Source organism: Chiloscyllium plagiosum, unplaced genomic scaffold, assembly GCF_037043375.1.
Source record: "Chiloscyllium plagiosum isolate Xiang-an unplaced genomic scaffold, Cpla_swu_hap1 HiC_scaffold_40, whole genome shotgun sequence".
NCBI lineage: Eukaryota > Metazoa > Chordata > Chondrichthyes > Orectolobiformes > Hemiscylliidae > Chiloscyllium > Chiloscyllium plagiosum.
The window spans coordinates 57,407,822-57,429,128 of NW_028270178.1; positions in this window are offsets into that span (position 1 = coordinate 57,407,822).

Below are 21,307 nucleotides of genomic sequence, written 5' to 3' on the forward strand. Positions count from 1 at the left end.
ATGGATATCGATAATCATGTTTCTCTCGTTTTAAAGAAAGCTTGTTGAATCTTTCTTGTATGAAATGGTGTTAAATTATAGTCGGGGATGGGGAGAGTACACACTTTTAACTTCATTAATATTACTACTCGTTTTTCTCTTGCTTAGTTTGTGTGTCGGGTTCCGCTCAAGCTGGAGGGAGTTATGAAGGTGATCATGATGACCGAATGTCTACCAAAGGGCAGTTCAATCCATGGATGCAGTATTGATAATGGGGCAGAAGATAAAGATTTGTGACGTGCAAATGCCCCCAGTGGGCGGGGGGGTAAATGCCCCTCCTGAGTGCCATTGGCACGTTGTATCCTTTTTTTTGTATGTATTTAGTTATGGGACGTTTGGCGAGCTTGTTAGTTGTAGTAGCTTTAGTTAGTATGTTTCTTTTAGGGTCTATGAGTCGTTTTACATTGACGCTCAGCGATTTGTAATTCAAGTTCTTCTTCTCAGGAGTTCAAATGTTGTTCCAGTGTGTTCTGGCTAATGTCATGCTTAAATGGTGTATTTGTAGCATTAAGTGGTGGCAGTTAAGAGGAAAGAAGTACTTTCTAGCCTTAAAAAGGAGAGGGTGGATATTGTCCTATTGCAGGAGATGCACCTTGATGACAAGGAACATTTGACATTACAGCAGGGCGGATATGATCGGGTTTATTTCTCGTCTTTTAATACTAGGAGTAGAGGAGAAGCCATACTGGATAGGAAGAATCTTCCATTTACATCACGAGATTGTATTAGGCACCCACGGAGGATCATGATCCCCAAACATATATGGGGAAGAAACAGTATTTTGAATGATATTGCCCCCTGGTGCACAGCCTTAAATTCCTGATACATGCATTTCCGAATTAAGTAATCTTTCGTCGCAGCTCATTATTGTAGGAGGAGACTTCAATTGTCTTTTGCACCCAAGGTGGAAAATATGCCCAAAAGCCCCCAGTACCATCTTTACAATCTCAGCAATTATTGAATTTTTGTGTGGAACTGGGGCTGATGGATGTTTGGAGGCAGATCCACCTCATGCATACGGATTTTCCTTTTCCTTTTAACCCGCAGAAATGCCACACTAGGTTGATCTCTTCCTCACCTTGCAGCAATCTTCGATTCAGTGGTGTTCTGTACAATTGGGAATATTACCATTTCTGACCATGCAGCAGTAATTGGTTAAAATTAAGGGTAATATAGCAGGCTCAAGATACTGCCGAATGGATCCCTTTATTCTTAAGGATAGTAAGTTCATTGAGTATTTCTGCAATGAATTCAGATATTTCTTCGCCATTTATTTTGATTCAACCAGTAACCCATCCATACTATGGAAAATTGCTAAGGCTGATGCCAAAGGAATAATTATTCCTGAGGATGCGGCAGATGCTGGAGCAGGAACGCTTGCTCCAGGCACAGTTGAAGGCAGCCGAGAGGGCATTGTGATAGACCCTCGGTGGCTAGGCTGCAGAGGATCACAACACTTCGGTGTACAGTGAATTCCACGGTCACACAGACAGCCAAGAAGGAACTACCTTCTGCAAAACAAAGGCTGTTTGAGTATGGTGATAAGCCGGGTAAGTATTTAGCCTATCTTGCGTGGAAAAGAGAGCCTCAAATCCATTGCCTCAGGGAAGGTACTGGAACCCTTACCTGCAATCGCATAAAGGTTAAAGCACCATTTCCGAGATTTTACTCCGAATTATATTAGACTGAGCATAATGAGGTTCGGTGGATTAAGATGCAGTCTTTCTTCAAGAACTTGAATATTCCAGGGGTAACCCACAAATAAGTGTCTTGCCTTAATTGTCAGTGCTGGAGGGTGGAAAGCAGCTTCAGGGCGGAAAGGCGCCCGATCCTGACGGAGTTCCAAATGAGTTTTACGTGTAATTTATAAACCTATTCTCAGGGCCGATGCTTACCATGTTAGTCACTCACACAATCACGACTGACTCCTACCATCCTTAAGAGAGGTTCATGTCTCTCTTATTCTTAAGAAAACGAAGACACCGGAAGATTGTGCTTCTTATCGGCCCATCTCACTTTTAAATGTTGATTTCAAAATCTTGTCTGAGACCCTTATATTGCGGCTAGAAAATGTGTATCCTTCCATTGTCAAACTGGACCACACCACTTTATAAAGGGCTGCAGATACTCCCAAAAATATTAGATTACTCAATATTGTCCAAGCGTGTCCAGAACAAATTATATAGGTATAAGTGATCCCTTTTGACGCAGAGAAGGCATTTGTTTGGGTTGAGTGGCTGTATCTCTTGTATATGTTGGAATGGTTTGGTCGAGGCAAAGTTTTAATCAAGTGGGTGATGGTCCTTGAAAGCGATCCTCTGGCCACGTTTCTCACCAATGTTGTGCGATCCTATAACATTAATATTGCTTAGGCAGTCCAAAGTAGACCCCTTTCGCCAGTGTTGTTTACGTTGGTGATTGAGGCATTGGTGAAGGCCATCTGCAGGGACCCCAACATATCTGCCCCAGAAGTGGGAGAGAAGTCACGTAAGATTACATTGTCAGCAGATGATGGTCTAATATTTTTGTTAAATCCCATAGTTTTGGTACCTCAACTCATGCAATGCATCAGTTCGAATGGTGCCTTTTCCGGCTATACCATTGATTTTACAAAGTCGGAGGCCATGTCTATGGGCAATTTTGGGGAAATACCTGATGTCGATGGAGAAACCTGGTTTCTTTTTCAATGGTCCCGGGGTTTATGGGATATTCCCTATTTAGGTGTATTCATTAATCCTATCTTTGAACTTATTTTTAACGTGGAATTTGTCCATTTGTTTGACAAAATTAAACAAGACCTTAGAAGATGGGAGGCACTTCCAATATTCTGGCTAGATCGGATAGCTCTTATTAAAATGAATTCCCTCCCTTGTTTGCTATACCCTGTGTGAATGCTTTATTTGATGTTTCCCAGATAGACATTTAGAAGACTCAATGTATGATTTAGCTCTTTGATTTGTCACCATAAGCGACCCCTTATCAAGTTAACCAAATTACAAAGACCACACAATTTGTGGGGAGTAGTTCTCCCGGATATTAAAATCTATCAATTAAGCTCTTCGTTACCCGATGTTAGTGAGGCCTCGACGTCAATATGATAAGATATTTCTAAGGCAAAGTGCTCCCTTATTAGTCTGCTATTCATAGACAAAATGAGGATGGAGTTACGGAGTATTGCCATTTCCCAATGAGTATCAATAATTTTAAAGTAGGGAGGGCAATGTGTCCGATCGAGGGCAATATAGCCAAACCTCATTTCTTACCCCAAAACTTGGTGTACAGTGTTTCCGACAGGGGAATAGTGGATTCCATGTTTAAACTATGAGCAACTCGTGGGTGTATCTTGCTTTGATGATTTATCTGAAGGAGAAACAAGGATATCCTTTGATCAAATAAGTCGTAACTATAGACTACTGAGTAGAGATCTCTTCTGTTTTCTTTTTATCGGTTCAGAGATCTTATTCAAAAAAGAACCACACTTTTAACAGACCCGTACATATCCGATAGAAAGAAGAGGGTGCTTAGAGCTAGAACGCACCCTCTGTCAGTACCCTTTATCATTTGTTGGAGAGTGGATCTCAGACGAGACTTTGTGCCTTTCTGATGTCTGCAAAGAGAGTTGGGGGTTCAGATCTCTTCGGACACAGGGGAGGATATTTGTGAAAATGCAAGAAGTATTTCGATCTGTAAGAAGACTCTTGCCATGTAGTTGAAGATTCTTCACAGAGTCTATCTGGCCCCAGATCCTCTCTCAAAATTCAAGATGGGCGTATGTCTTAAATACAGAATGACTATGGACACTCTTACTCATTGCTTGTTGACCTTCCACCAGCGCTATAGGAGCGGTGTGTTCGATGGGATGGAGAGGATCTTGGGGACCGAATTGGAGATGGATCAGTTTTCCCTTTTCCTGGACCTGCATAGTCTACCTTACACAGATGTGCTTAGGAAAAACTACTTCAATACCCTCACTCTCTGTGTTCAGAAAAAAAGTTTTGTTGTGTTAGGTGTCTGGAAACTCCCTGGGTCTATTGGGTTGCCGTAACCTCGTCATGGAGCATAGCCCTTTGGACTTTTTTAAAGGTATGTTGCACCAGAAAATAAAGGATCTTTTAGAAGACATGGCAGCCCTTTTTGAATTACCAAGGTACAGACTGATCTGCCACTCTAATAAGGACTTTTATATAGCTATGACGAACTTGACTAATGAATCTAATGTCCAGAGAGGAAGAATTACGAACAAATGAACGTGTATTAGTTAATGCTTTTGAAGGTTGAGAGCTATTGTTTTGTTACAGTGAGCTCTAATATTCATTTTTAAATTTTTAAAAATTTTACTTCAGTCCGTTGATTTACCTTTCTTTTTTTATGTACATGCACATAGGTGTAATTGTGTTTAATTTGCATTGTTTTTTGAGTTGGGTACTTATTGGTTCATCGAAGCATTAAAAAGATTTTCTCTGAATAAAAATATTTTTGAAAAAATTAAAATGTTAACATGGATAGAATAGAGTCCCAAAGGACCACTTGCTCATTAATGAGACCACAAATTATGGTTTATCTTAAGGTTGAATAAATATGGAACATATTTTTGGAGGGTTAATCCCCATGGGAAATACCTCCCGAACACATGCTTGAAGAAACCCAGAGTATAAAGTGCGTGAGTGTTGTCTGGTCAGTGACAGGAAACCTGGGGCTGAATGATTGAAAGTTCCTGCAACGTGAAGCCCATGAGACAATCAGATCACACCGATCTTATTAAATGGTACAGCACATTTGAAGGACTGAATGCACTCATCATGGATTGTAATTGCATGTGATTTTAAAAAAGAACACACTCTGTCTTCACCTAATGATTTACACACTGGGGCACTGTCATTTTCCTGAAACTAGGAATTATTTGGAATATTATCTGGAATATTCCATAATCAGCATTCTCCGGAGCATTCTACAATCTGGGGGGATATTACAAAGGCAAGAGATACGGGGGGGTGGGGGGGGGGGGGGGAAGGGGGGTGCTTCATGCAGGAGTGAGAGTGGTGGAGCGTAAACCTTGTTCAGGTGTCGGTGCTGGAACAGACATACATTGAGTGTGAGGGACCAGAGAGCATACGAGGACCCTTATCCTCGCAGAGTGGGAAATGTTATCGATGCTTGTTCTGTATTGCTAGACATTACTACAGATTACAGATACTGCACTGAGCTGGGTGGTGAGCTCAGACCTTGCTCGGTGGGTCTGGTGGTGTGGCCCCCTTGGGAAGAGATGTACTAATCCATCCACCAGGACATCTGTGACCCTGTTGACAAACCGTGACGTAATTGAACCTCATCTGCTATGCTCTGGGTAAACTGTACATGGCAACCCCAAACAGAGGAAAGCTCAATCGAGTGCCCATTGTCCCTAGATCAGCAATTGTCTTGCATGCTGCAGTACTAATGGACAACTTTATCTGGGAAGAAGGGGAAGGGGTGAGGGCAGAACAGCAGGCAATGTGTCAGTCACAGCTTAAGGCCCTGTCATTCAGAATGTGAATCCTGGGGTGGAGGTAAAGGAGGGCTTGTCGAAAGCACCGCATTGGAATTCGACATCATTTGAACAGATGTGACAGATCCAGAGAAAGTGGGAGGATGCAGTTTCTCTCGCAGCTGGTCATTGAGTGGCACAGTGGCTAGCAATACTGCGTTACAGCTCCAATGACCTGGGTTCGATTTCACCCTTTGGTGACTCTCTGTGCGGTGTATGCAACTTCTCCCTGTGTGTGCGTGAGTTTCCTCTGGGCATGAAATTCAATACTGCAGGGAAACACCTCTGGGTGTTTGGTTTTCCTCTCACAGCGAAAAATGTTCAGGATAGGTTCAGTGACCTCACTAAATTGTTCCATAGTATCTAGGGATGTGCAGGTTCGTTGGATTGTCTATGGGAAATGTAGAGTTACCGGGGTAACGTTTGGGTTTGTTGGTCAGGATGTTATCCGGAGGGTCAGTGTGGATTCGGTGAGCCAAATGGCCTGGTTCCACACTGCAGGACTTCTATAATGTCCATGTAGCTGTCTGTGTTTGAAAACACTTCCCAGGATTCTACCTAGAAATGCTAACACAATTTGCCTCAACAAAATGCTACACCTTCCGTTTGTCTAACATGAACTCCATCAGCCACTCCTTGGCCCTTTAGCCTATCTGATCAGCGTCCCGTTTTACTCAGAGTTAACCATCTTCACTGTCCACTATCTCACGTATTTTGGTTTTATCTGCAAACTCACTAACCATTCCTATTGTATTCACATCCAAATCATTTATATAAAATGACAAAATCCATTAGATCCTTGTGGTACACTGCTGGTCACAGGCATCCAGTCCAAATAAAAATTCACAAACATTTCCTTCATCTATTACCTTCGACCCAATTACGTCCAACTCTCCCTGTATTCCATATGATCTCACGATGCTAACCATGCCTTACTAAAGTCCACATTCCATTCCACAGTTCTATTTCTGTGCCTTCATTAATCTTATTCGTCACTTCTTAAAAACGCTAAATCAAATTAGTGAGACACGATTTCCCACATGCAAAGTCATGTTGACTATTCCGTATCAGAATTTACATTTCCAAACACAAGTAAATCCTGTCTCTCTGAATCCCCTCTAACAAGTTACCCACAATGAGATCAGTCCCACTTGTCTACAGTTTCCTGGCTTTTCCTTATGAACTGTTATTTAACAATGGCACAAACTTCCCTGTGTCTGTCCATGACACAAGTATCTCAGCCAGAGACCGAACAATTACTTCCCTAGCTTCCCAATAGATTCTGGAGTAGACCTGATCAGTTCATGGATCATAGAACAGTGCAGCACAGTACAATCCCTTGAGCCGTTGATGTCGTATCCTACTCTCAGGTCAGACTAACCTTCATGCCCTTCATTGTACTAAAATCCATCTTCTGTACTATGGACATTTCAAGATATCACCATTCATTTCCCCAAGTTCTCTACCTTCCATATCCTTCTCTACGGTAAATACTGATGCAAAAATATTTATTTAGCATCTCACCGATCTCCTGTATCTCCAAACATAGGTCAGTTTGCTGATATTTAAGGGGTCCTGTTCTCTCCCTAGTTACTCTTTTGACCTGAATGTATTTGTAGAAACTCTTTGGAATGTCCCTTACCCTATTTTCGAAAGATATCTTATGTCCCCATTTTGCCCTTCTGATTTCCCTCTTGGATATTAGCCTATCCCTGGTACACCACGATGGATTCATTCGATCCCAACTGTCTGTACCTATCATATCCTTCCGCCTTTACTTGAACAGAGCCTCAATTCTGCTCGCCATTCAGCATTCCGTACACCTTCCAGCCTTACCCTGCTCATAGACAGGAACATGCTGTCGCTAGACTCTGTAAATCATTTGTGAAGGCCTCCCACTTTCCTGCCAATAGCTTCGCCAAAACAGCTTTCCAAAGTGCCAACATAAAACGTTCAAATTTGGCCTGACTCAACTTACAACTTGAAAATTTATATTAGGACTATTCTTCTCCATAACTAACAGTTACTGCATAACAGGCTCAAGAAGCAGAATGGCCTCCTCCTTTCCCTCTGTAACAGACTTGAGAGGCTAAATGGCCTTTCCTGTCCCTTTGTAAAAGGGGCATGGGGACAGAATTACTTCCTCCTGTTCCTGCGCAGCAGTCTAGATGCGCTGAATTATGTCCCAAGGTTGTGGAAGAATTTGACAACAGTGCACATAAAACCAGGAGCAACAATACACAAATTCAATGGGCAAAAAACATATACCCTCGTTTATTGGCTCTGGAAATTACCCCATCAGTCACCATATGCAGTTGTTTTGTTACTTTATCATTGTCTCCCTTTATAAACAGTATATAATATACACAGTCCTGTAGTGTTCTGGCACTACTCCCACATACATGGAAGAAACAATAAAAAGATTGATAGATTTATGGTCCATCCCTAAGCAACGCCCATCCATTCCACCCACACCGAGTAAATGTTCCCTTTTATTGGGATATGAAAAGTGATGTCAGGAAGGAGTTAACTGGACCTGTTTGTTCAGTGACTGTGGGTAATGTTAGTCTCCATGGGTTGCAATTACCCCAGTGGACGGTTTCCATCTTTTAATGATAAGTGGGTTCCATTCAATGTGTTATTCCACAGTATGGTGGGAGCATCACCAACAGTGTTAACAGGAATCAGCAGCTCCAGACAGACAGAGGGAGAGATCAGAGTCTGAGCACAAGAGTCTAGACTGTTTCAACAATGGATCACAATCTGAGAACATTAGACTGGAATGTCCCAAGAATGGACAGGAGTTTAAACTTGAATATTTGGTATTTTTCTACATATTATGATCAAAAGTCAGTATCGTGGCGGATCAAGTGTGCACTTTACATTATACAATATTTTTATTATCCAATCCTGGCTTTTGTTGGTGTACCTGGTGAGTCTCACTATTCAGTCATTAATTCTATAAATCATGTTTGACAGTAATACTGATCTTTCGTTCACTCTACTCTCCTTACCACTGTTATTGTTCCTGCTAAGACTCTAAATCCACATATTCACTTGACAAACCACTACTAAATTGTTAATTCACTCTCTCCCTCCTTGCTTCAGGCAATGTTACTCATGGGTTGCTATGTTAACCTGCACAGTTTCAACTGCGAACCATGATTCGTTGTATCACTGCACTTGCTAGCTAAATATTGAATGCATTGAGGTCACTATCTTCTGTTCTGGTTACAAACTGCATTTCCTTACTCTGACTCCATCTCATGCCCGGCTAATATCTGAGGCTGAAATAGACAAATGACAACAGTGGTGATCCCTTTGGCCATGAAACAATTCCTGACACTATATCCTGACCATTCCTAATTATAATTACTGATAAATCTAGCATATACTTCACTGGCTCATCCCATCTGCTATTTGAACAATGAGCTGTGAAATACAGTCTAAAAGATGGCATTCGTTTGTTGCGGACACTCACAGCTGCAAACCTGCAGGAACAAATCTGAGTCAATACTCCACAGCTCATATCTGATATCACATAGAACACCCCATTCATCCACCATTCCTGTGCACACTGATCTATAATGCTATTGGGTCGGGCAATGCCTTTACTTTTCTATTCTCAAGCACGTAATTAACAGCTGCCGATGAACTATATCTCTCTGTCCATTATACCAAGCCCTACCAGTTGTTCACATTTAAACTGATTTCCTCCACGTGTGCTCTCCCTTACACAATGAGTTTCACACGCACACATAAAACCCCTTGCCTTGAACCAATGCATGAAGATACAGAGACATTAATTTGTGGGAGCCCATTTACTGTCACTCGCAGTATAGGCGGCAAATTGTCCCGTGTTAGTCAGTTACGCAGTGCAAATGTAATAGCAATATACCGGCAAAGCTTTGCAATACTGCCACGCTGGGCAGCTGGTCCAGCTTACTGAGCAATACACTAGTATAGTCTACGCAGCTCCCCATGCTGGCCAGATATTCCACCTTACCGAGCAATACACTAGCATGGTCTGCACATCTCCCCAAGTTGGGCAGAGAGTCCAGTTTACTGAGCAATACACTGGCACAGATGCACCGCTCCCCATGTTGGCCAGATAGTCCGGTTTACTGAGCAATACACTGGCACATGCTGTGCTGCTCTCCATGCTGGGTTGTCTACTTGTCCCAGTGTATAGTTTCTGCGTTTGTTCTGTTAGGCAAATTCAGAATTTAGTGGAACAAATTTTGTCAGCTGACCTGACAATGCCTTTATTCAATGTTCTCATTCTTGTGACTTGAGCCGCCAACGTCTCGCTGCTCCAGATAGACTCCCTCCTTTTTTTTCCTCATATTTCAACAACATGCTCTGTTTCCGTCTGAATTGTCCATTTCTATCTTTAATGTGAATCGCTCTGTCCATCTGTAGTTTTCACTGGCCTTGTGTGTTGGTTGTGCATTGTATCGAATACTGACATTATGAAGTTCATGAATAATGTAATGGTGTGTGTCAGGCTATTGGTCACTTCCCGCTGTGTCCCATATGTTACTCCATGGACAGGGGAGTGTTTGCGGGGCTGCTGTTCACTTCCTGTGTGTCCCTTGAGGTGCTTCATGAAGAGGTGTGTGTGTGTATGCAGGACAGCTGTTCACTTCTCGGTGTGTCCAACGTCGTGCTCCATGTTGGACAGCGGTGTGTGTGCTGGGCTGTTGTTCACTTGCTGATGTGTCCCATATGGTACTCCATGTTGGACAGGGAGTTTCAGCATCTTTGACTCATGTCTTTAAAACGTGGTCTGTGCCTGTCTACTGAAGGCCTGTGTTTGTCCCTCTCAACTGATCACGTGGTCAGAAACACGAGGCGGACCGTGAAGTATAATTATAAAGGAGTAGATATCTCACTTTTAGCGGAGGGAAGTCTGATTGTCTCCTGTTATTGAAAAGTTAATGCAGTTCTGGTCGTTTCACTTTAGGAAAGATGTGGAAGCTTTGGAGAGGGTGCAGAGAAGATTTACCAGGATGTTGCCTGGAATGGAGAATAGGTCGTATGAGGATAGGTTGAGAGTGCTAGGCCTTTTCTCATTGGAACGGAGAAGGATGAGGGGTGACTTGATAGAGGTTTATAAGATGATCAGAGGAATAGATAGAGTAGACAGTCAGAAAATTTTTCCCCGGGTACAACAGAGTGTTACAAAGGGACATAAATTTAAGACGAGAAAGTGAGGGCTGCAGATGCTGGAGATCAGAGCTGAAAATGTGTTGCTGGAAAAGCGCAGCAGGTCAGGCAGCATCCAGGGAACAGGAGAATCGACGTTTCGGGCATAAGCCCTTCTTCAGGAATGAGGAAAATTTGTCCAGCAGGCTAAGATAAAAGGTAGGGACGAGGGACTTGGGGGAGGGGCGTCGGAAATGCGATAGGTGGAAAGAGGTCCAGGTGAGGGTGATAGGTCAGACTGGGGTGGGGCCAGAGAGTTCAGGAAGAAGATTGCAAGTTAGGAAGGCGGTGCTGAGTTCGATGGATTTGACTGAGACAAGGTGGGGGGAGGGGAAATGAGGAAACTGGTGAAATCCGAGTTCATCCCTTGTGGTTGGAGGTTTCCTAGGCGGAAGATGAGGCGCTCTTCCTCCAACCGTCGTGTTGTTGTGGTCTGGCGATGGAGGAGTCCAAAGACCTGCATATCCTTGGTGGAGTGGGAGGGGGAGTTGACGTGTTGAGCTACAGGGTGGTTGGGTTGGTTGGTCAAGTGGAAGCTCTGACACCACGGACTGGGTGTGTGTGGGGAAAGGGATCTGCCAAATATGTCTGTGTCTTTACGTGAGCACAGGTTCTCACTCTCATCCTTAAACATAAGCACACACACACACACCCTCTTTCTCTCACACACGGACACAAACATACACATCCGCACCTCCTCCCCCCCACCCTCCACGCCCCCCCCCCCCCACCCACACACACACACTCCGCATCTCTCGCATTGACACACTTATAAATCTGGGGGCCTACTTTGCATTTGCAGATTTATATTTATGGAAAGATTGTATTTTGTTCAAAATAATATTCAATTTGTCTGCAGCCAATCATTGTGGCATTTTATAAAGTCCTATTTTGGAAATAAAAACAGTATGACTCCAGGGTAAAACAAGTCGGACTCCACACAAGACCTTCCATGATTTGTGCAGGGAAGGTCACATCTTAGAAAACACAATAGAATTATTTGAGGAATGACAAACTTGATAGTGGAGAAAGGGCTATAGATGTCATATACATGGACTTCAGTAAGGCGTTTGATGAGATAGACTGACGGAGAAGGTGAAGTCACAAGACGTCCATGGTGTACTAGTTAGATGGATTAGAGAACTGGCTGGGCAACAGTAGATAGAGAGTAGTAATGGAATGGAGTTTCTCAAAATGGACAACTGTTCTGTGTGGTGTTTCACAGAGATCCGTGCTGGGGCCACTGTTTGTTGTGATATATTTACATGATCTGATGGAAGGTATAAGTGGTCTGATTAGCAAGTTTTCAGATGACACTATGATTGGTAGAGTAGCAGAAAGTTGTGGGGACTGTCGGAAAACACAGCTGAATGTAGATAGATTGGAGAGTTGGGTGGAGAAAGGGCAGATGTGAGGTGATGCATTTTGGAAGATCCAATTCGAGAGGGAATTATACAGTAACTGGAAAAGCCCTGGGGAAAATTGATGTACAGAGAGATTTGGGTGTTCAGGTCCATTGTTCGCTGAACGTGGCAAGTGATAGAATGATCAAGCAGGCATACAGCATACTTTCCTTCCTGAATTCTAACAATTTAAGAAGTGGAGAACCACAGACCAGTTAACTCGTCACCAACAGGAGGGAATCTGTTGGAATCTATTGCGTACAAGAGTAGGCAGGCCATATTATAGTTGTATAGGACTTTGGTTCGGCTTCATTCAGAATACTGCGGACAGTTCTGGTTGCCACATTACTGAAAGGATCTGGATGCTTTGGAAACAGGGCAGAGGATTTTCACCAGAATGTTGCCTAGTATGGAGAGAACGAAATATAAAGAGAGGTTTGGTAGATTAGATTTATTTTCATTTGAAAGACGGAGGTTGAGGGAGGACTTGATTGAGGTCTACAAAATCATGAGAGATGGAAACAGGGTGGATAGCAAGCTTATTCCCAGAGTGGGGGACTCATTACTAGGGGTCAAGAATTCAAGATGAACGGGGAAAAGTTTATTGGGGATATGTTCGAAAAGTTCTTTGCGCAGAGGGTGGTGGGTGGCTGGAATGAGTTGCCAGCAGAGGTGGTAGAGGCTGGGACAATAACGTCATTTAATATGAGGAAGGAGAGGGATATAGATCCTTAGAAAATAGGCGACAGATTTAGATGGAGGATTTGGATCGACAAAGGCTTGGAGGGCTGAAGGGCCTGTTCCTGCGCTGTGATTGTCTTTGTTGAAAGTAAAATGAAATCAAGATCAAATGGGCTCAGCGAATATGTGGATACGATAATTTATTGTAGAGAACAGGAAAATGACAGTTACATTGCTTCTGTCTTCAAAGTGGAAGATCCAGGAAATCTCCCAGAAATACCAAGTCACTATGGGTCCTTTGTAACTAAAGACTAAAATCATTCATATACAGTTATGAGGTAGAATTTGGAAACAGAACTGGGACGAGGAATGATAAGTCTGACAGACCGGATATAATTCAAATTGAAATTTCAGAGAAAACAGCAATACACATATTGACTGCAATAGGGACCACTGTATTTCTCTGTATTCACTTCGGAAGGTTATAAATGCATTCTAATGATTTACGAAGGGAAGAAATGGGAGAGTGGAGGACTACAAGCCAGTTAGTTGTCATCCACAGTAGGGAATCTTTTGCAACCTATTGTAACGAAGGTCTTATTGGTTACTGAGAAAGTAATACCAAATTTCAAGTGAAATGTTCTGCATTTATGAAAGAGAAGTTATAATTTACAAAATTTTTCTTGAAGATATATCTTGTTTTTGTAAACAATGGCGAATGAGTGAATGTGGTACAGTCAGATATTCAGGAGGAGGTTTAATTAGCACACACAGTAAATTAGCAGGAAACATGAAAGCAAAGTATATTGGTAGGAACATATGCAAACAGGGGAAGGTAAGCACTAGAGAAACTGTTGGAGAACATAGGTGGTGATAGAAGGCTGTTTGTGTGACTGCAGACCGGTTGCGCTGGTGTGCCACATGTTTCAGTGCTGTGTCCCTTTAAACGCCTTCATTTAAAGGGAACCCGAATACAGAAGAATCAACTAGACTCAAAGTGATAGCTTGCTGTCTCTTTACGGATGCTGTCTTAATCACTGTGATCTCTAGCATGTATTGGTTTCAGTACAGATTCTGCTTCTGCAGTGATTTGCTCCTACTAGAAGTAAAGACATTCTGCACTAGTAACACAGAGAGTTGGGGAGACTGTACCTGTACAATTTTGATGTCGTGATCTAAGTAAAATGTACTGATCACATATACTGAATGGGCTTTCTCCAGATTAATCCCTCAGATGGCACGATGGTCTGCTGAGGAGACTTGGTCTGGGATCAAGCTGGACAACGCTGATTGATTGTTATATGAGAACTTCACATCTGTTTTACTTGGGAAAAGGGGGAGGCAGGTACAGAACTCAAGAAGATAGACTGGGAAGCTCTTGAACAGATTGATGTAAGATGTCAGCAGGGATAATTGGTTTTGGCTGGTATAAAATTGGACCAATCCCCAGGTCTAGCTCAGTTACATCTCAGGCTTCTGTTGGAGACAAAGGATGCAAAGTTTTACATAGAATCTGGTCACAGATAAGGTGCCCGAGGACTGGAGAACACCCTTTATAGTAAAGGTGGTAGAGATAGAGCAAGAAACAATAGACCAGTGTGTATCAGATCAGTGTTCGAGAAAATATTGCAGAAACTAGGTGGTGGTAGAAGGCTGTTTGTGTGACTGGAGACCGTTGTCCCCTGGTGCACCACAATGATCAGCGCTGTGTCCCTTATTATTTGTGGTATTTATAAATTATGTAGGTGTGAATGTGGAATGGGAGTGGCAGTATGATATGCTAGTCTGTGTTTGACACAAATATTGGCTGAGTGTTGGCAGTGAGGAGGAAGTTCTTATGTTACAGAAGATATAGATGGAATGGTCAGATGGGCAGATAAATGGCAGATAGGATGTAACCCTGATAAATATGAGGTGATGCACTTTGGAAGAAGGAACCAGACAGGAGAGTACACAATGAGTGGCAGCACACTAGGTAGCTCAGCGGGTGCTTCTCCACACATCATTGAATGTAACGGGGAAGGATCAAAGGTTACAGAAGAAATCATTGGAAACAGTAGGCATAGCCTTTACTCGTCGAGGCATAGATGGCAAGAGCTATGTAGCACTTCGGTTAGGCCAAGATGTAACATTGCGTGGAGTTCTGGGAGATAAATTACTGGAAGTATGTGATTATTCTGGAGGGGGTACAGAGATTCACCAGGATGTTCCCTGGGATGGAGTATATCAGCTATGGAGAGAGTCTGAATAAGCTCGGGTTGTTAACTTTGGAGCAGAGAAGGCTGAGGGGGATGTGATTCAGAAGGATAAGATTACGAGGGGCATTAATCCGGGTGGATAGACAGCAGCTGCTCCTTTTAGTCAAAGGGCCAAGAACAGGGGAGCACACTTTTAAAGGGAATTAGTTGAGGTTTAGAGAGAATTCAGGGATTGTTTTTTCACCCAGAGGGTGATGGGGTCAGGAATTCACTTCCTGAGGCGAGGAGGTATCACGAGTCACCTCACAACCCTTAAAGGTATTTGGATGAGCACTTGAAGTGTCAAACCATTCATGGCTATGGGACTGATGTAGGAAAGTTGGAATAATATAGACCATGCTGTATTTTGATGCTCAAGAGTCTATGCTTCTGTGATTGTATGGCTGTGGAAGGTCAATCATTGAACCGCTTAAGACAGGAAGTAATAGGTTTCGGAAGAGCACATTAACAAGCGTACAAAACTTCCAAGCAATTCTCGATCTACTGAGGGAAAAAAAGTAAATGCAAACAAATCAGTAAATAAGTAGTTTTGGAGAAATCCTTTGGACTGAAATCTGATAAATTCCCATGGTCTGATAATCTTTATCTCTGATTCCTAAAGGAGTGGCCATGGTAATAATGCATAATTTGATTGCTGTCTTCCAAATTCCTGATGATTGAATTGACAGATTTGAGAGCAGCAAATATAACCCCAATATTTCTAAAGGAGGCAGGGAGAAAGCAGGGAATTACAGCCTGCTTAGCACCAAAGAAACAATCAGGACAATACAAGAGTCGATTAGAAAGAATGCTTTGGCAGGGATCTTTGAGAATTAAATTAATTTGAAAGTAATGAACATGGATTAAGTCAATGCCAAATTATTGAAGGCGAATCCTCTTTGAGAAATCGACCGGGAAATAAATTATGGTGAAGCAATAAATGCAGTGAATTTGGATTTTCAGAAACTTTTTGATGAAGTTCCAAGTGTAGTGTTGTGACAATGCTACTCCTTTAACAAGGTTATGCTGTCCTTGTTTCTTTTTCATGGATGTCTTAAAAGCAGTGAATCCGAGAAGTCTGGGTTTGACTACTCTAAAATAAAAACACGTCCAATGAGGAGCAAGCTATGCTAGACCTGTAATGAAACAGGAATAATTAATTATCTCATAGTCAGGAATCAACGTGGAAGGAATGATCACAGTATGGTTGAATTTAAAATACAGATGAGAGTGTGAAGATAAAATCCAATCCCAGGGTCCTGTCCTGAAACAAGGGAGACTAAAATAGAATAAGGGCGGACTTGGCTGAAGTCGACTGGAAACAAAGACTTTATGGTGAGAGATGACGAGCAGTTTGAGGATTTTCAAAGGAATCTTTCAAAGTCCTAATCGAAAGTATATTCAGTGAAAAGGAAACACTCTAAGAAAAGGGGTAATCTGCATCTGGTGTCTAAGCAATAAGCGAGACTATCAAGTTTAAGAAGGCATGCAAAGTGACCAAGAACAGCAGGAGCCTCGAAGATTGGGAAAATATTAAAGGTAAACTGAAAGCCACGAAAAGAGCTATAAAGAAAAGTAGGATAGAACACAAGAAAAAAAAACTAGCACAGAATATGGAGACAAATAGCAAATGATTCCCTAAATATATAAAATGAAAATGAGTGGCTAACGTAAATGTTGGGCCTTTAGAGGATGAGGTGGAGCATTTAGTTATAGGATAGAAAGAAATGGTCGAGGCATTGAGCAGGTATTTTGTATCGATCTTCCTAGTGGAGCACACTAATAACATGCCAGTAATTGACAAAGAGATGAGGGTAGGTGAGGACATGTTTACAATCATTATTACAGTATTGGGTAAGCTAATGCATATAAAGGCAGACAAAACCCTGATGAAATGCATCCCAGGGTACTAAAAAAGATAGCGGGGGTAATATCAAGTGTAATTGTGGTAACTTTCTAACATTTGCTGAACTCTGGGGCAGTCCCAGCAGATTGGAAAGCAGCAAATGAGACACCACTGTTTAAAAAGGCTGGTAGGTAAAAGATGGGGAACTAAAGACGAGTTAGTTTAATCTGTACAGTGGGGAAGATGCTTGATTGTATTATCAAGGAAGAAATAGGAAGGCATTTTGATAGAAATCGGCCCATTGCGCAGACACAGCATGGGTTCCTGAAGGGCAGGTCATGCTTAAAAAGTCTTTTGGAAATTTATGAAGACATTATGAGCAAGGTAGACAACGCGGCCCCAGTGGATGTGGTGTATCTAGGTTTCCAAAAGGTGTTCAGCAGGTGCCACACAGGCTGCTGCATAAGATAAAGATGGATGGCGTTATGGGTAAAGTATTAGCATGGATAGAAGATTGGTTGACTAACAGGAAGCAAAGGGTGGGTCTAAATGAGTGCTATTCATATCTGGCAAACAGTGGCTAGTGGTGTGCTTCAGGGATCAGTGTTGGGGCTGCAATTATTCACAATTTATAGAGATGATGTGGAATTGGGAGCATCCGTAGATTGTCAAAGTTTGCAGATAACATGAAGATGAGTGGCAGAGCGAAGTGTGCAAAGATCTATGAAACTTTTTAGAGAAACACAGATACTTTGAGTGAGTAGGCAAACGTCTGGCAGATGGAATACAATGAAAGTAAATGTGACGTCATCCATTTGTTAGGAGTACCAGTAAAAAGGATTATTACTTGAATGGTAAATCGTTGCAGTATGCTGCGCTGCAGAGGGACCTGCGTATCCATGTTCATGAAACACACAAGGTTGGTCTGCAGATACAGCAAGTACTGAGGAAGTCAAATGATATGTTGCCCTTCGTTGTTGAAGGAATTAGAGTTAAAAGCAGCTAAGTTGTTTTGCAGCTGTACAGGGTGCTGGTGAGGTCACACCTGGAGTATTGTATGAAGATTAAGCCGCCTCACTTGAGGAGAATGTACTGGCACTGGATGGGGTGCAGAGGAGATTCATGCGGTTGAATCCGGAATTGAGAGAGTTGGTTCATGAGGAGAGACTGAGTATACTGTGATGATAATCATTGAAATTTAGAAGAATGGGGGGAGGGGGGGAGGGGGGCGGACCTTATAGAAACATACAAAATAATGAAGGGAATGGATAAATACAAGTAGGGAGGATGTTTCCACTGGCAGGTGAAGGGAGTAGATTTAGAATTGAATTGAGAACGAACTTCTTCATCCAGAGTGTTCTAAATCTATGGAATTGCCTGCTCAGTGAGGTAGTTGATGTTTTTAAAGCTAAGGTAGATACCTTTTGAAGAATGAAGTAATTAAGCGATAAGTGGATCTGAGTTCACGAGTAGATCAGCCATGATCTTATTAAATGGCAGAGCAGGTTCGAATGACAAGACGGCCTACTCTTGCTCCTAGTGCTTCTGTTCTGAGGCAAGGGAAGTGGCCAGTTCTCCCAGCGCAGACCCTCTGCTTTGGTTTGGTTGGCCAGATTTTACGCAGTCTGCCTGTTTACTGAAAGCAGGCAGCCAGTCGTGAAACTACCGGACTCAAAGAAGCAGGTCCATTCTGATTCTGCCTCACACTGACATCTCTCCTGTAAGAACCTGGGGTTGATGTTTCCTTTCATTTTTGCCATGGGGTGTTTATGGAGATTGTTTCAAGTACTTGGAACAACACCATTAAGTTGGGATAATTTGTTGTTTTTTCAGATGGTTAAGTTATTCTGTCTGCTATCCTCTTGTGTATGTGTTTCAGTCAGGTGCGTCACTCCTGGAATATCCACCTTACACCTGCTTAAGTCAATGAACAAAGGTTGGGACTGCGCTACTTCCTTGAAATGATTTGAGAGCGTCTGTCCTGGCCCATAACAGTGTGTAACAGCGAGATCAAATATACAGGCATGGGTTGAAAGAAAAAAGTGAATCAGCATAAACAGTTCTGTATATTTTGGAGTGGTAAGCAATGACTAGCATGATATTCCAGGAATTGAAACCCAACTATTCAGAAAGCATATCAAACATTTGTTCAAGCGAATTCAATGTAATCTTTCCAAATCTGCTGATGGTCCCAAATTGAGATTGTGAGCAGGTGGGCAAGATGTAAAGAAGTTTAAAGGTGCTTGAGGGAATGGGGAATTACATGTCAGGTGAAGAACAATGTGGATAGACGTGACATTGAGCACACTGGTTGGAAATATAGAATAACAGGCTAGCATTTCAAACAGAACTGATGTAAACCTGTTGCTCTATGAAGGTACTTCTGTGCATACATTTGTTGACTTCTTCACCAAACTCTGAGGTCAATGCAGGGCAGTAAACTCAGAAACCAGAAGTCAATACTGGAACTGAGATTGGCACATGCCCAGTGTACATCGAGCCTCCAAGTGGGCTGATGTATCATTGAAAAGGATCTCGATCACTTTGAACACCAGTCGCAGAAAGCAGCAACAGAAAGCAGATAGGAAGAGAATTGGCATGCTGACCTACATTTCCAGGGGACTTGAATCCAGGAGTAAGGGTGTTATTTCTGCAGCTGTACAGGGCCTTGGTGAGCCACCATCTTGAAAATTGTGCAGTATTGTGTGCACTTTTGGTCTCCTAAGCTAATAAAGGATAAACCTGACATTGAGGGAGAGCAGCGAAGGATGACCAGACTGATCTCTGGGATGACGGGCTTGTTGTGGGAGCAGAGATTAGGGCGACTGGGCCTGTATTCCATGGGGTTTAGGAAAATGAGTGGAGATCTCGTAAAATATATAAAACTCTGTCAGGGCGAGACAGGTTGTAAGCAGGGATGATAATTCCCCTGGCTGGAACGTCTCAATCAAGAGGTCCACAGTATTGATACAAACAGGTCACTCTGCAATGAGATGAGAATAAATGTCTGCACTCAGAGACTGGTTAACCTGGGGAATTCTCTACTACATAAGGCTGTGGAAGCCAAGGCACTGAATAAAAAGAAGGATTTCTAGACACTAAAGGGATGAAGTTGAAACAGGAGTTTGGTGTGGAGATATATGGTCAGCCATCGTTATATTGTAAGGGAGAGAAACGTTGATGGACCGACGTTCCTACTTCATTTTTTATTCCCTATAGTTAATCAGTTCAAAGGATATTGAGTATAACGTGTTTGGGAAAAGTGAATTGAAGAGATCTTTCACCAAAAACTAGAGTGGGGAAGGCTCAATGCATTAAATGACCTACCCCTTTCCCGATGTTTCTGTGCAGTCTGTGGGAAAGCTCTGTATATGTTGATACAAACTCTCAGATGTTAAGAAAGAGGTCTCTGCAGGGTCGACAGAACTGTGAATCCCGTTCTCTTTTCCAATACAGAGGCTGGTGCCGGGTGTTCTGTCCAGGTTTATCTTTAAGACCTCGGAGCAGTTTGATACAACGGCCTTGCTTGGCAGTTTCGGAGACCATTGAAGAGTTTACCACATGTCCGTGTATCTGGAGTCACATTTAGGCCAGACCAGGAAAGCACGGGAGATTCACTTCCTGAAATTACATTGGGGAAGCGAATTGATGTTGACAGTTGACATGGGTTTCAAAGTCAGTATTACTGGCACCAGATTTTACATCTCGATATTTTATTAATTGTTTCTAAATTCCACCAGCTGCCAAAGCAGTAACCTGGTCTGGATTAGTAATCTAGTGACATTTCCACAACAGCAAATCTCCACATGGGGATCTATGGGAAACCGCACTGAGCTGATTATTTCTATGCTGCTTGACAGCTCTGTCAGGAAGAACTCCCAGCAATTTGACTGTTGTGATAAGACTGAGTGGGTGTTAATTGGTAAGATTGTAATTATTCCCCTCTTAGGGGACGGGACATAGTTGAGCAATCTTCCACATTGCCAGGGAATGTCAGAGATGGAGCTGGAATGAAAGAGCGTGCCCAGTGACACGGCTTGGTGTGCAGCACAAGTCTTCTGTACTATTGCAGGAATGGTGTCAGGGCCAATTTCCTTTGTCGTATCTACTGTGTTCAGCTGTTTCTTCATGTCACGTGGTTGAAGACTGGCATCTGTGATTCTGTGGGCATCGTTCAGGTAACACTTCTGGCTGAGGATGGTGTTTCCACTGCATCCTTGTCTTTTACACTGATATGCAGGAAGGTTCCATTCTTTCGAGGAATGGTAGAGCAACAGCCACAGCAATAAGTGCTGAGATGTTAGTCTAACAACCCCAGTAATGTTCTGGTGACCTGAAATCGAATCCTGTTACAGTAGATGGTGGAATT